The sequence below is a fragment of the Haemaphysalis longicornis genome, unplaced genomic scaffold, assembly GCF_048455015.1.
Source record: "Haemaphysalis longicornis isolate Haplotype H1 unplaced genomic scaffold, Haemaphysalis longicornis Haplotype H1 scaffold_1, whole genome shotgun sequence".
Lineage (NCBI taxonomy): Eukaryota > Metazoa > Arthropoda > Arachnida > Ixodida > Ixodidae > Haemaphysalis > Haemaphysalis longicornis.
The window spans coordinates 24,010,617-24,023,012 of NW_027526203.1; positions in this window are offsets into that span (position 1 = coordinate 24,010,617).

The following is a 12,396-nucleotide window of genomic DNA, read 5'->3' on the forward strand; positions in this document are numbered from 1 at the left end:
GCGGGAAAATCGTAACCGGTCGACATCTTCATGATGGCGAAGCAAAACCGAAGCTGATATTTGAGAGCGCTCTCGTAACCACCCTAACGCCTGATGACCCAGGGATCGTACACGAAGCACGCCAGAATCTCCACCATGTACCACCGGTAAAACTCTTGCGCCTTTTTTGCACCTACCACATAAGGAATCTTCGCGAAGCGCATGAACAGCGTTGGTGAATTCACATAAAACCCAAGCGCTCCGGTGCTGTTGAACTACTTGCTGAGCGAAAAATCCCAATCTCTTCGCCTCATATCGGGGATGGAGTCGTAGACAGTGGTCTCATTCCAGCCTTGAAACTTCGTTTCCGGTTGCCTGGTGTTCAATATATTTCTGAAATCCCTAGTCACAACATTGTCAATCCTTGCGTCGTAACTGATCTTAGGATCCCCGTCAGGCTGGAACGTCGCATCCACCTCACTGAAGTTGTCTTTCGACCGACCCTTCCAGCCCCGCTGCTTCCTCTTCTTGACGTAAGCCATACACAGCTGGCTGACCCGGGCCGGTCCGGGAGGGTGAAGACCAACTCCGTGTGTCGCCATGTATTCTATCCTGAAAGGAGATGCGATTCGCCACGTGAGGGCCAAGAAGCTGGCGTTCAGAATGGCTGCGGGATGGCCCCGGCCTTCCGAAGAGAAGAAGCCGACCTCTTTGAGAATCAGCTAGGCCGTCGCCATGCACGTTCTGTTCCTGGCAACGATGTTCTCACACGCCTGGTACGCCACGGCGGCCTAATCTGCGTTGCCATCTGTCCCGTGGGCGGAATCTCTGTATGTGCCCAGCTTTACTCTCCCACGTCATCCACGAGTTTCTGGAAGAGCTCCGCTTCTTATGCCCATGGAAAACAAATGGAAAAACAAAGAGTGCAAAGCGAATTGTGAACCACTCAGCATATGGGCTCGTATGAGCTCCAGCCTTGAAGGTCATTTTTTGCGTTTTCGGCGTGTTTTTGGCCACTTTGATCAGTACAAACAACTTTCTAAAGTCACGCCTTACAGTTTCATACAAGTCTCAGCGACATCGGACCATCCAGTAGCGGGGAATCGCCATCTGCAGACCCCGCTCACAGGCCTTGAGCCATGACGGCTGGGGCCGCAGCTGGCGCGCCGGGACAGCCGGCACGCGATCAATTTCACCGATGACGGAGCCAAAACAGTACGACGAGCTTAGAGGACGCACAATCCACCACCCTGGACCATGCAGGAAATGTTAGCCAAACGACGCCAAGTGAAGCAGCAGGCCTACTCACCGATCATGGAACCAAGAGCAAGTAAGCCTCCTCGAGTTTCGCTTGCCCCGATACTCCCAGAATCTGATTTTAAGTCATCTATTGACCACGAGACGGGCTACGCCTCGCATACTGGAGCGACCGCCAAATCACGGCAGGAGTACACCGGGCAAGCAAAATACCAAATAGAGCATTAAACCAACAGGTAACCGTGCAGGTGCAATTTATCCAAAACCTCATTTTAACCAGTACCCCCAACGAGGAGTGTGCTGCCGCGCTATGCAAGGTCACGTCCATCATGCTGGGCATACAATCTCCAGCCGTATTTAAAGCATTTTCCGGATACGGTGCGGGGGGTCATCCACGGACCAGACCCTGGAACGACCACCGAACAACTGCCCTACAAACTTGCATCGTCATGACCATGGATAGTGCAGGCCAGAATACTTGGCCAGTCAACATCAGCAGTAGTGACTTTCGACGGCCCGCATCTGCCGTTTTTCTTCAGAGCACACGGACTTCACACTCGCTGCAGGCCTTACCGAGGGTCCATACAGGGCTGTACGTTGTGCGGCGACATCGTTCACCGGCGGGTTGTATGCCCGATCGACACCGGAGGTGACCGTCTGTGCCCAATGTACCGAGCGAGACCCTTCAGCCGAGCACACATGCACCCCAAAGTTGAAACTATGTGGCCTCGCACATCTCACGACAAGCAAAGAGTGCCGCAAGAAGCTTAACCCGCCACCGCCACCTCTGCATGTCCGAGAACGCCTAGCCAGGACCACGGTAACGTACCAACGACAGCCACAACAACCAGCTGCTGCCGCCCATCCGTCGGCTCCAACCCAGGTTCAGGATAACATTCGTCGCCAGTACCAATCGTCGCAACAAGTAAGCTGGTCTTCAGTCGTAGCACCCGAATTCTTCACCCCACAAGACTTCCCCCCATTGCCTTCACCTAAAACCCCTGCGCCTGACAACATCCCCGCATTCAACAATTAGAGCAAGAAAATGCGCAACTCAGGAAACTGTTAGAAGCCCAGGCTGCCCGCACAGTACAGCTCGAGCACCGCATACAAGAACTGCTAACTCATCTGCAAAAAATCACGCCGGCACCGGGAGAGAGCGCCACACAAGTTACTCCTGCTTCAGCAGTAATGCAGCAACCTTGCAAGCCACTCAGAACGTCGGATATCGGAAGGCTAGAAAAACTTATCCGAGAGATTGGACAACAAATGGAAAGTCGCATAACTGCTATAGAACAACGACAGGAAGCTAATGAAACTGTGAGGAGGAAGAATCGTAGGAAACAAAAAAGGGCCCCAGGCCCCAGTCACATCCGACGATGATTTCGAACCATGTCAAATCGGGGAACTATAAAAGCTCCCCTATAAAACCAACAGAGATTTGGAAGTGGAATTGCCGATCGCATAGAAGCTAACGAAATTCCTTATCTGATTTTTCATCACTACATACGCCCACAGTAATCGCTCTCCAAGAAACAGGCACCGAAAAAGTAACGCTGATGAGATACAACACGTACTCTGCATATACAAATTTGAAGACGGCAACCCTAGTCCGTGCAAGTGAAACAGCGCAGGCGCACACCCTCCCCACTACAACGGACTACACTTTTGATGAGCTAATTCCGAACGAGAAGACGCACACCAGCCTGTTTATTCTCAACATTTACAGCAAGCCGTCATCATCGCTCGGAGACATCGATCGCGTCTTTAAAATCGCGAAGCAACCCACGAAAGGACACGCCTTGATTATTGTCGGTGAATTCAATTGATTCAATGCCCATCACACCACTTGGGGCTATCAGCGTGATAAAAAAAGGGCCAGCAACTCTACGACGCCATCCAGAACAACAATCTGCATTTATGCAATGCAGCCGACACTCCTACGAGAATATGGAATGCAGTCAAAGAGCGAATTATGCTATATATCGAACAAAAATAAATCAGTTACGGAAATACACGCGAAACATATTCCTTATAACGAAGTTCACATCTGATATATCGAACTCGGCGTGCCTATAATGGCCGCCAAAATGCATGGTCTCGCAACGGCGATTGAGATGTTGATTGGCCGCGACCACTGAGCAAAGGACGCGACTGAGACATTGTGCCTCTATGAAGCGAGATTCCGCCCGAAAATTCTTAGTCCGACTGAGCCCAACATGGACCGACTCGGCCTGGCGTGCCCTGTCGGTGAGGGTGCTTTCTTCTCAGGCCGACTGAGCCCGACATGGTCCGACTGGGCCGTCGTGCTCTGTCGGAGACGCCCTGTCGGGCCCAGTTGGACGCCGAGGCCGAATTCGCTCGGCGAGCGAATTCAACTTGCTCAGCCGTCCGGCTCGGCCATCCGACTCGAGTTGGCTCCGCCCATCGGCCTTCGGCAAGTTCATGGCGGCGGCGAGCTGCGGTGCCTGATCCTTCTAGTACACTCTAGTGCCGGTGTGCGTCGCACAACTTGATTGTGATATAAAAATGACAAGCACTTGCAGAAGTTACGACAGACCATGCCGGTCCTGAGTCGGTACTGCGATACGCGTTTATCGTTGGTCTATTTCAAATATTCGCGCTTCGTGTGTAGCCGAGGCAGAAAAGGCACCAGTACCAGCGTCTGCAGTGTGGTGCTCCGTGTTTTCGTTTTCTATCAAGTGTGTAGAGATACGATCGTCGTGCTCATCGCTAGCGCGAAACGACCGATAAGTCCAACTTATCATGGCCCGGCTCTCGCGCGCTCCGAGCTGTCAAGGTCTGTCTCCGCGCATGGATCATCGATAACGTTCAGGGACTGTGAGTGATATCAACGCGCAGTGCCGGTCAGCGCTTGTGTACAGTGCAAGTTTTCATATCAAGTGTGTACGCCGTGCGGTTATCTACGTTTGATGCATCGAAGTTCGGCTATCGCTATCAGCTGTGTGCACCAAAATCCACCATAATGCGATTAATGTGTGTGGTACGTCGCAGTTCCAGCGGAGATGCGTGCGCGTGCGCGTGCGCGTGCGCGCACGCGCACGCGCACGCGCACGCGCCCACGCGCACGCGCCCACGCGCACGCGCACGCGCCCACGCGCACGCGCCCACGCGCACGCGCACGCGCACGCGCACGCGCACGCGCACGCGCCCACGCGCACGCGCACGCGCACGCGCACGCGCGCGTGCGTGTGTGTGTGTGTGTGTGTGTGTGTGTGTGTGTGTGTGTGTGTGTGTGTGTGTGTGTGTGTGTGTGTGTGTGTGTGTGTGTGTGTGTGTGTGTGTGTGTGTGTGTGTGTGTGTGTGTGTGTGTGTGTGTGTGTGTGTGTGTGTGTGTGTGTGTGTGTGTGTGTGTGTGTGTGTGTGTGTGTGTGTGTGTGTGTGTGTGTGTGTGTGTGTGTGTGTGTGTGTGTGTGTGTGTGTGTGTGTGTGTGTGTGTGTGTGTGTGTGTGTGTGTGTGTGTGTGTGTGTGTGTGTGTGTGTGTGTGTGTGTGTGTGTGTGTGTGTGTGTGTGTGTGTGTGTGTGTGTGTGTGTGTGTGTGTGTGTGTGTGTGTGTGTGTGTGTGTGTGTGTGTGTGTGTGTGTGTGTGTGTGTGTGTGTGTGTGTGTGTGTGTGTGTGTGTGTGTGTGTGTGTGTGTGTGTGTGTGTGTGTGTGTGTGTGTGTGTGTGTGTGTGTGTGTGTGTGTGTGTGTGTGTGTGTGTGTGTGTGTGTGTGTGTGTGTGTGTGTGTGTGTGTGTGTGTGTGTGTGTGTGTGTGTGTGTGTGTGTGTGTGTGTGTGTGTGTGTGTGTGTGTGTGTGTGTGTGTGTGTGTGTGTGTGTGTGTGTGTGTGTGTGTGTGTGTGTGTGTGTGTGTGTGTGTGTGTGTGTGTGTGTGTGTGTGTGTGTGTGTGTGTGTGTGTGTGTGTGTGTGTGTGTGTGTGTGTGTGTGTGTGTGTGTGTGTGTGTGTGTGTGTGTGTGTGTGTGTGTGTGTGTGTGTGTGTGTGTGTGTGTGTGTGTGTGTGTGTGTGTGTGTGTGTGTGTGTGTGTGTGTGTGTGTGTGTGTGTGTGTGTGTGTGTGTGTGTGTGTGTGTGTGTGTGTGTGTGTGTGTGTGTGTGTGTGTGTGTGTGTGTGTGTGTGTGTGTGTGTGTGTGTGTGTGTGTGTGTGTGTGTGTGTGTGTGTGTGTGTGTGTGTGTGTGTGTGTGTGTGTGTGTGTGTGTGTGTGTGTGTGTGTGTGTGTGTGTGTGTGTGTGTGTGTGTGTGTGTGTGTGTGTGTGTGTGTGTGTGTGTGTGTGTGTGTGTGTGTGTGTGTGTGTGTGTGTGTGTGTGTGTGTGTGTGTGTGTGTGTGTGTGTGTGTGTGTGTGTGTGTGTGTGTGTGTGTGCGCGTGTGCGTGTGTGTGCGTGCGTGCGTGCGTGCGCGTGCGCGTGCGTGCGTGCGTGCGCGCGTGCGCGCGTGCGTGCGCGCGTGCGTGCGTGCGTGCGTGCGTGCGTGCGTGCGTGCGTGCGTGCGTGCGTGCGTGCGTGCGTGAAGCTACGGCGCCGCAATCTCCGATACTGCAAGAAACACATCGCATCCGAGAGGTACACCTTTTACATCATTTTCCCTGTGTATATACATCAGGGTAACAACACTACCACGCCACATTCACCCAATTTACAATCAGGCTCGCCGAATCGCACGAGCCAGGGTCATGGATATAAAGTATGGCCGAAACTCGACTACACGGTACACTGACGCGTCTCCTTATCTTCAGCGGCTAGCCCACGCGGTGTGCGTCACTAATTCAAGAGGTCAAGAAATAACCTGCCTCACCGTCCGTACAACGCAGAAGGAAGCAGAGGAAGTGGCTATTGGCCTAGCCGCAACGATTATACTCGGTTACAAGCTAAAGAACGGCACCACCTCATGTAGTGTAACCATAGAGATGATATACTGACTCAGTGTAACACTCCGCCGAAGCGCCGGACCCCTGACGTCAGTGCGCACGCGTTTTGAAAGAGGATCGCGGTAAATGCGTGACATCATCTGCTTTTCTCACCGAGTTTGTTTGTCGTAACTGCAGTAATATATAGTCAGATTAAGTCCGAAAAGTCATGGAAACGAATCGTGTCCGGTGGGGTTATTGTGTGCGTGCGCTGGCGGTGATTGCTATCGGTTGTTTATCTTGCGACTATCATTTTAGAACTGATCGATTATCCACACCTCACCCCACCAGTTCGTGTACGGCGCGAGATTTCGTAATTATGACATACGAATGAACAAATAAGTTTTAATATAGCGCGTAAAATAGCGAGTGCGTCGTCAATTTGTATAAGATTCACCATGTTACAAACATCGATGCAGTTATACGTACGTGAAGTCCTCGATGTGCTGAAGCATTAATTTCGCGAGGTACGCAACATAATGCGCGTTCGACGGCCACGCGGAGAACAATTTTAGATTTTTAGATTATGCTGATGGGTAATAACAATGGCATCAAACACTCTTGTGTTTAGTAATGTGTGCACAAAAGCCACGCCAATCGGAAGTGCACATAGGTAGCGCGCTGTATGTAAAAAGAAAAACAATAACAGAAGTGTTCCTTTCAGATCACGCGTGAAAAATAACTTCGCTTCTGCTTCGTTATTACGCGTGAGTTTATTACTTTCTATTCCTGGTTATTACTCTCTACATTTGCATTGCCTAAACACGGCCGTCATTTCTACGACTGTCCTTAATATCGCGCTGCTACGCGTTTTTTACGCAGTCTTGGCAAGAAAGCCTGCAGTTTACAGGAAGCGACCATGAAGTCTCTGCGCGTAATAATCGTGCTTCACGGCGCTGCACATTTTTAGGAAAAAGCGCTTTTAAGCTTAGTTCTGCTCAAGTCTTAACGCAATGCAATTCTGATCGAGTCTACGCAGGCATTTACAAATGGATGGTAAATTCTCCATTCCTGGAAAATGCTCTTTCGCAGCTGCCACGGCAATTGCGATTTTAAGAACGCCAATCCAATATAGGTTATAACAGGCTGTTTCACTTCTTTCGGGCTCTTATACGCCCTAACACACAGCATTTGGAGTGTCATTTTACGATACTGGGGAAAATGCCTGTACAGGAAAAAGTTTTTGCCATCATAGTTACAGCTCACCTTTTTATGTCCATTGCTTGAATTTACATCTGCTGGAGCAAGCTAAAAAAAAATCGCAGTCCAAACAGCAAAAACGTTTGCTTTTCTTCTAATTATATGTGGGAGTGAATTATTTACTTATAATTTGGCTAGAGAACCACCACTTATTAACAGCATGTTTTTATTCCCTTTTGCACTGAAATGTTTATGAATGAAATGTTGTAGTGTCTTCTATGCAAATTCAAGTTCCAAAACAAGGGCATGATGCAGACAGTCTGACCGGCAGACATACTCATGGATACGAGCTTGAGGTACCAATTGACAAATATGAAAAGGTTATTAGAACCTAAAAACATTAGCAGGCGCTTCCCCTACCCCAACCAAATTAAATTGGGCTAAAACGTGTTGTGTGGTTTTGACATGGAGCTTCACTGAACACCAGAATGCAGAGTGTGACAGGTGATTCCCTGGAGGCCTTCCATCTGGATTTACCACTAGGGCGCTACCACAGATGTATGAAGACATTCACAGTGCCCGTACGCAGTTTTGTTCAATGTTTCCTCCACATTATCACAATAACGCACTGCTAAGAACCTCGATATCTCACATTTCTCTCTGAAGTATGCTTTACAGCCCAGATGTTGAAACAGCTGCGCACACTTCTGTTCAGCTGCATATTTATATACGTGAGGCACTTTCGACAAAGTTGACACTCGGTCTTCTTTATCACATCAAAACAAAGTTGCATTTAATGAAAACAAAGTTGCATTCAATGACCTCTCCATGCCCGTAATATGACAGTCACATTTTATCGCGTCTTACATTGAGCCTGAGAATATTATACAAGCATTCGTTATAAGCAGTGTACTCTACATGCACAAAACTCGCAACGGCTGCTTTTTTGATACCATTCAACACGACACCAAGCCAGGGATGTGTTGCAAAATTGCAACTGCACCGTCAATTGTAATTTTTTAATTACATATTACATACATTGAATTACACTGCAGGCTTTGACTTGAAATAACATACAAGCACACCTGTAGTGAGAGGGAAATGTACACATCGTCAGTGAAAGAACAAAACACCCCATACGTTGCGCTGCCATGAGAAGTCCATTCAAGCACATAAGTAGCATATGATGCCCCTTGGAACACTGCAGTGATTTCCCTTATACCTTACTTTCAAATGCTGCCGGTGCAAAGGGGCTTAGTGAGATGGTTATACAAGTCGTTTTTTTGCCTCAGCACCTCGGCAACTCTTCATTGCCAGCAGTTTCAAATGAAATTAAATCACCAAACAACAAGAAATATGGTTGCAGGTCCCGTAATGCTGCAAGTAATTTCAAGCTTATGCGCAGAAGGTTCCTACTCATCAGGCAAAACGCCACAAATTAGACGTAAACAGAACAAAACGACATGACCACATTTTGTACAGCAGCTAGTTATCGTAGCAGCCATTTAAAATTGTTTTCTGTACTGCCGCGGGGCACAGTCCCTTCGTTGAAGCTTGTCGCTGAAAGTTTCAGGCCGTCCGATAGCTTAATCAGACAGCCGTGCCCTGGTGGCATTCAGCGTATCTTGTGCATTGTTGCAACATGTTGGCATTCATTCCAAGGGTAGAAGAGTCTATTGTGGAAAGGCAGGGCACACATGGTAGCAACGTCAAAAAATTTTTTGGTTGGACAGTAAGTTAGCCTGCTAATTGTAGTTGTGCGGGCAGAACAGCCATTCTTACTAGAAAAAAAACCTCCCACCTCCCCTCGCGGGAACCCCTGTGTAGATGCGACGCATAGGGGGTTCACGTTGCAGCGTTGGACAGCGGAGGAACACCGCTGGAACGATGGAGCGGAGCGGCGCAGGCACCGCGTTTTATAGCGCGCATAACGGTGAGGGGACGCGCCGGCGCCAGTGCGTCTGCCACGGCTATGACGCAACACAATCCCACACAATCCACTTTCATCCAATCCAATCCAAATCCAATCCTAGCCAATTCATTCGAATCCAATGCCCCTCGCGAGAGAGTGTTCGCTATCGGAGAGGAGAGGGGGTGAGCGGCGGAGAGCGCAGCTACGCAGGCGAGGAGAATGGGGGAGGGGCGGACGCCGACAACAACGCCAACGCCGGATGTAGGGACAAGGCGAGTGAATGAGATGCAGTCGCATCTATAAGAGACTTCCTTAAAATTGTTGACTGCAAGCTTGGGCAGATGGTTGTTTCTTCCTGGTCGATGCAAAAATGAGCGGGAAGTTTTTCTGTTTCTTTTGAGGGCATTCCCCCGACAAGGCGCAAGCTCGTACTGACCTGTTTGCTTCCCCACAAACATTACCACGTAATGTACCGGGAAATTTATTTCTTCTTTATGAGGAGATATTAACTCCGTAAATTGTCAGTGACGAGGGAGAGCAGAGACAGACACTCTCAACTTGTACGTTAATGTTCGTTTTGTGGGACAGTGATTGAATCCATGCGGACCCGGGACGTCAGTAGGGTGCCGCCCCGCAACACATGGCCGCATGCCACGTCTCAAGCTCACCTGGACCGCTTCTGCGTTACCAGAGACTTCTTGCGGTGGGTGGTTAGATACGGTGTCGCACGCCTTTTCTGACCATGGACTAGTGTCTTTCTCCATATTAATCAGCTTGGCTCACGGGGAAAGAAAGACCAGCAATCGCCGGATAACGAATCCTGACGCTGTTCACAAACCTAAACTCGTTGAAAACGTAAACAAGACCATTGGAAACCTTGAAAGCAACACTGAGGCCATGAGGCCACAAAAATTTCCCCGCATTTCCCCGAGGGGAAGAATGTGAAAGTGCGAATGCAGGAGTTGAATTTGCGCGGTTCGGTAATGTTCGCGAAAGAGAGATCACACACACACACACAACTACAAAGAAAGAAAGATGCATTTATTCACAGACACCTATTTGTGTTGTCGTTGTACTTGATTGCTAGAGCGGATCTCAGCTTTGAAATTTCGTGTCAGTACTCCTTTAAGCGGGTGCATTAGCCCTTCTCACGCCCGATTCCTGGCCAATCCCCCACGTGGGTATGTGCCATGTACAGACACCTATTTGTGTTGTCGTTGTACTTGATTGCTAGAGCGGATCTCAGCTTTGAAATTTCGTGTCAGTACTCCTTTAAGCGGGTGCATTAGCCCTTCTCACGCCCGATTCCTGGCCAATCCCCCACGTGGGTATGTGCCATGTCAGCGGCCAGGCAGCGCGCGCCCATCTCCCCCCGTTGCCAAGGAAGACGAGGAGATTCCTGCCCAATACCCCACGTGGGTATGTGCCATCTCCCCCCCGTTGCCAAGGAAGACGAGGAGCGCGCGCACCCGCAGCTGTTGCTATGTGGACGGACGGCGGTCAACGGAATTCAGGGTCGCTTATAAAGTGCATTCGCACTTAAAAATAGGTAGGCGGGAGGCAGCCTAGCATAAAGTTACAGCGCGTCGCCTCAATAATACAAGTTTGTCTTTTCAATAATGCAAGATTGCCTAACTTAGTTTTATGTTTCATGTTACTCAGCCCTACATTGTTGACCAACCATGTAAACAACATTGGTATTGTTCCAGGAAGAAAGCTTAATTCTGCTGCATAAAGCAAACATAGTGGAAGGATACACAGGCGGCAAGCTCGCTGTAGGGCAGACCGCTATTCAACATTTGGAGGGCTCTTAAAAGAGCCGTTTGGAGCTTCGGAGCTGAAGACTGCAGCATGGTAAGCCTCACTCCATTTGCTCGATGCCGGAGAGGTCGTCATCCGGTGGTGGTGGTGGTGGTGCCAAAAGAGATGGCTCATACCCACTCAGCGGGATTGGCCAGGAAAGGGGCGCTCACAGAGAGAAATTACAAAGTAATTAAAGAAAGGCATTTAAGGAGTTAAATAAAATATTAGGGGAATATATACAGAAAAAAAACTGCTCAAACGTGAGACGTAGCATCAGGAAGTGTTGAAACCAATATAAAATAAAATAAAAAATAAAGGAAAGAAAACTTGAAAAGTATGTAGAGAAATAAAACAAGAAGGGAAGCTGGCGAAGGAAAGGCAGTGGGCGGGAAGGCACTGATAGGAGCCATCATACACGCAGGGACCTTTTTGAGGGAAGCCTGGCATGGCCTGGGGCTAGCACGGGAGACGGCCAGATTCCGAAATGAACAAGAGCACGGCGGAGCAAAGATCTGCGTGGCTAAAACCCAGTGCCTTTGTCCCGAACGATAACATCAGAGGAACAGACAGTGGGAAGCCCAATTTGTTAAAGCTGTTTTCTAAGTATCTTTTTCGTATGGAGGAGTACCGTCGGCAGGAGAGGAAAACATGTTCAGCTGTTTCTATTTCGTTAAAAAATGCCCAGAGTGGTGAAGGGGCCAGATTGCAGCGATACAAGTAATAATTTAAGTTTGGGACACCACACCGAAAGCTGGTGAGGCTAACTTCACAAGCTCGTGACTGACTAATCCGGCACTTCCATGAGTGCCGAAGGTGCTCGAGGTCAGAACTTGCGTACGCAAATTCCGCCATGCTTTGTAGCATGTCTAATCTTCGAAAGCGTGCCGAGGTGACAAAATTTATGGGTGGTAGAACCTCCTTCACCGGGCCATCCAATGGAGAAGAGGGCCTTCTGGAGACGTTGCTGAGTGGTGCGTCGGGAGCGTGCTGCGTGCCAGATACAAATGTCGTCTGCGTAGATCGTGATGTTAACTCCCCGCGGTAGGCACCGTTTCAGCTCTATGAGAGTCAAATTAAATAGCAGTAGACTTAAAGCGGCTCCTTGTAAAACGCCTTTTTCGACGGGGAAACGTGATGTGTCACCATCCGAAGTGCGCATGAAAAGCTGACGTCCAGCAAGGTAATCCTCGATCCAGGCGTAGAGTCTTCCTTTAAAGCCGTGTACAGCAAGAGCAGTTAGAATGGCTGCATGTGTGACAGAGTCGTAGGCAGCTTTTATGTCTAAGAAAATTGCGATTGGTATGCAGCTACAATCCAATTGCTCCTCGACTGACGAGATAAGGGTAATTATATTGTCAATAGACGATCTGTGCCTTC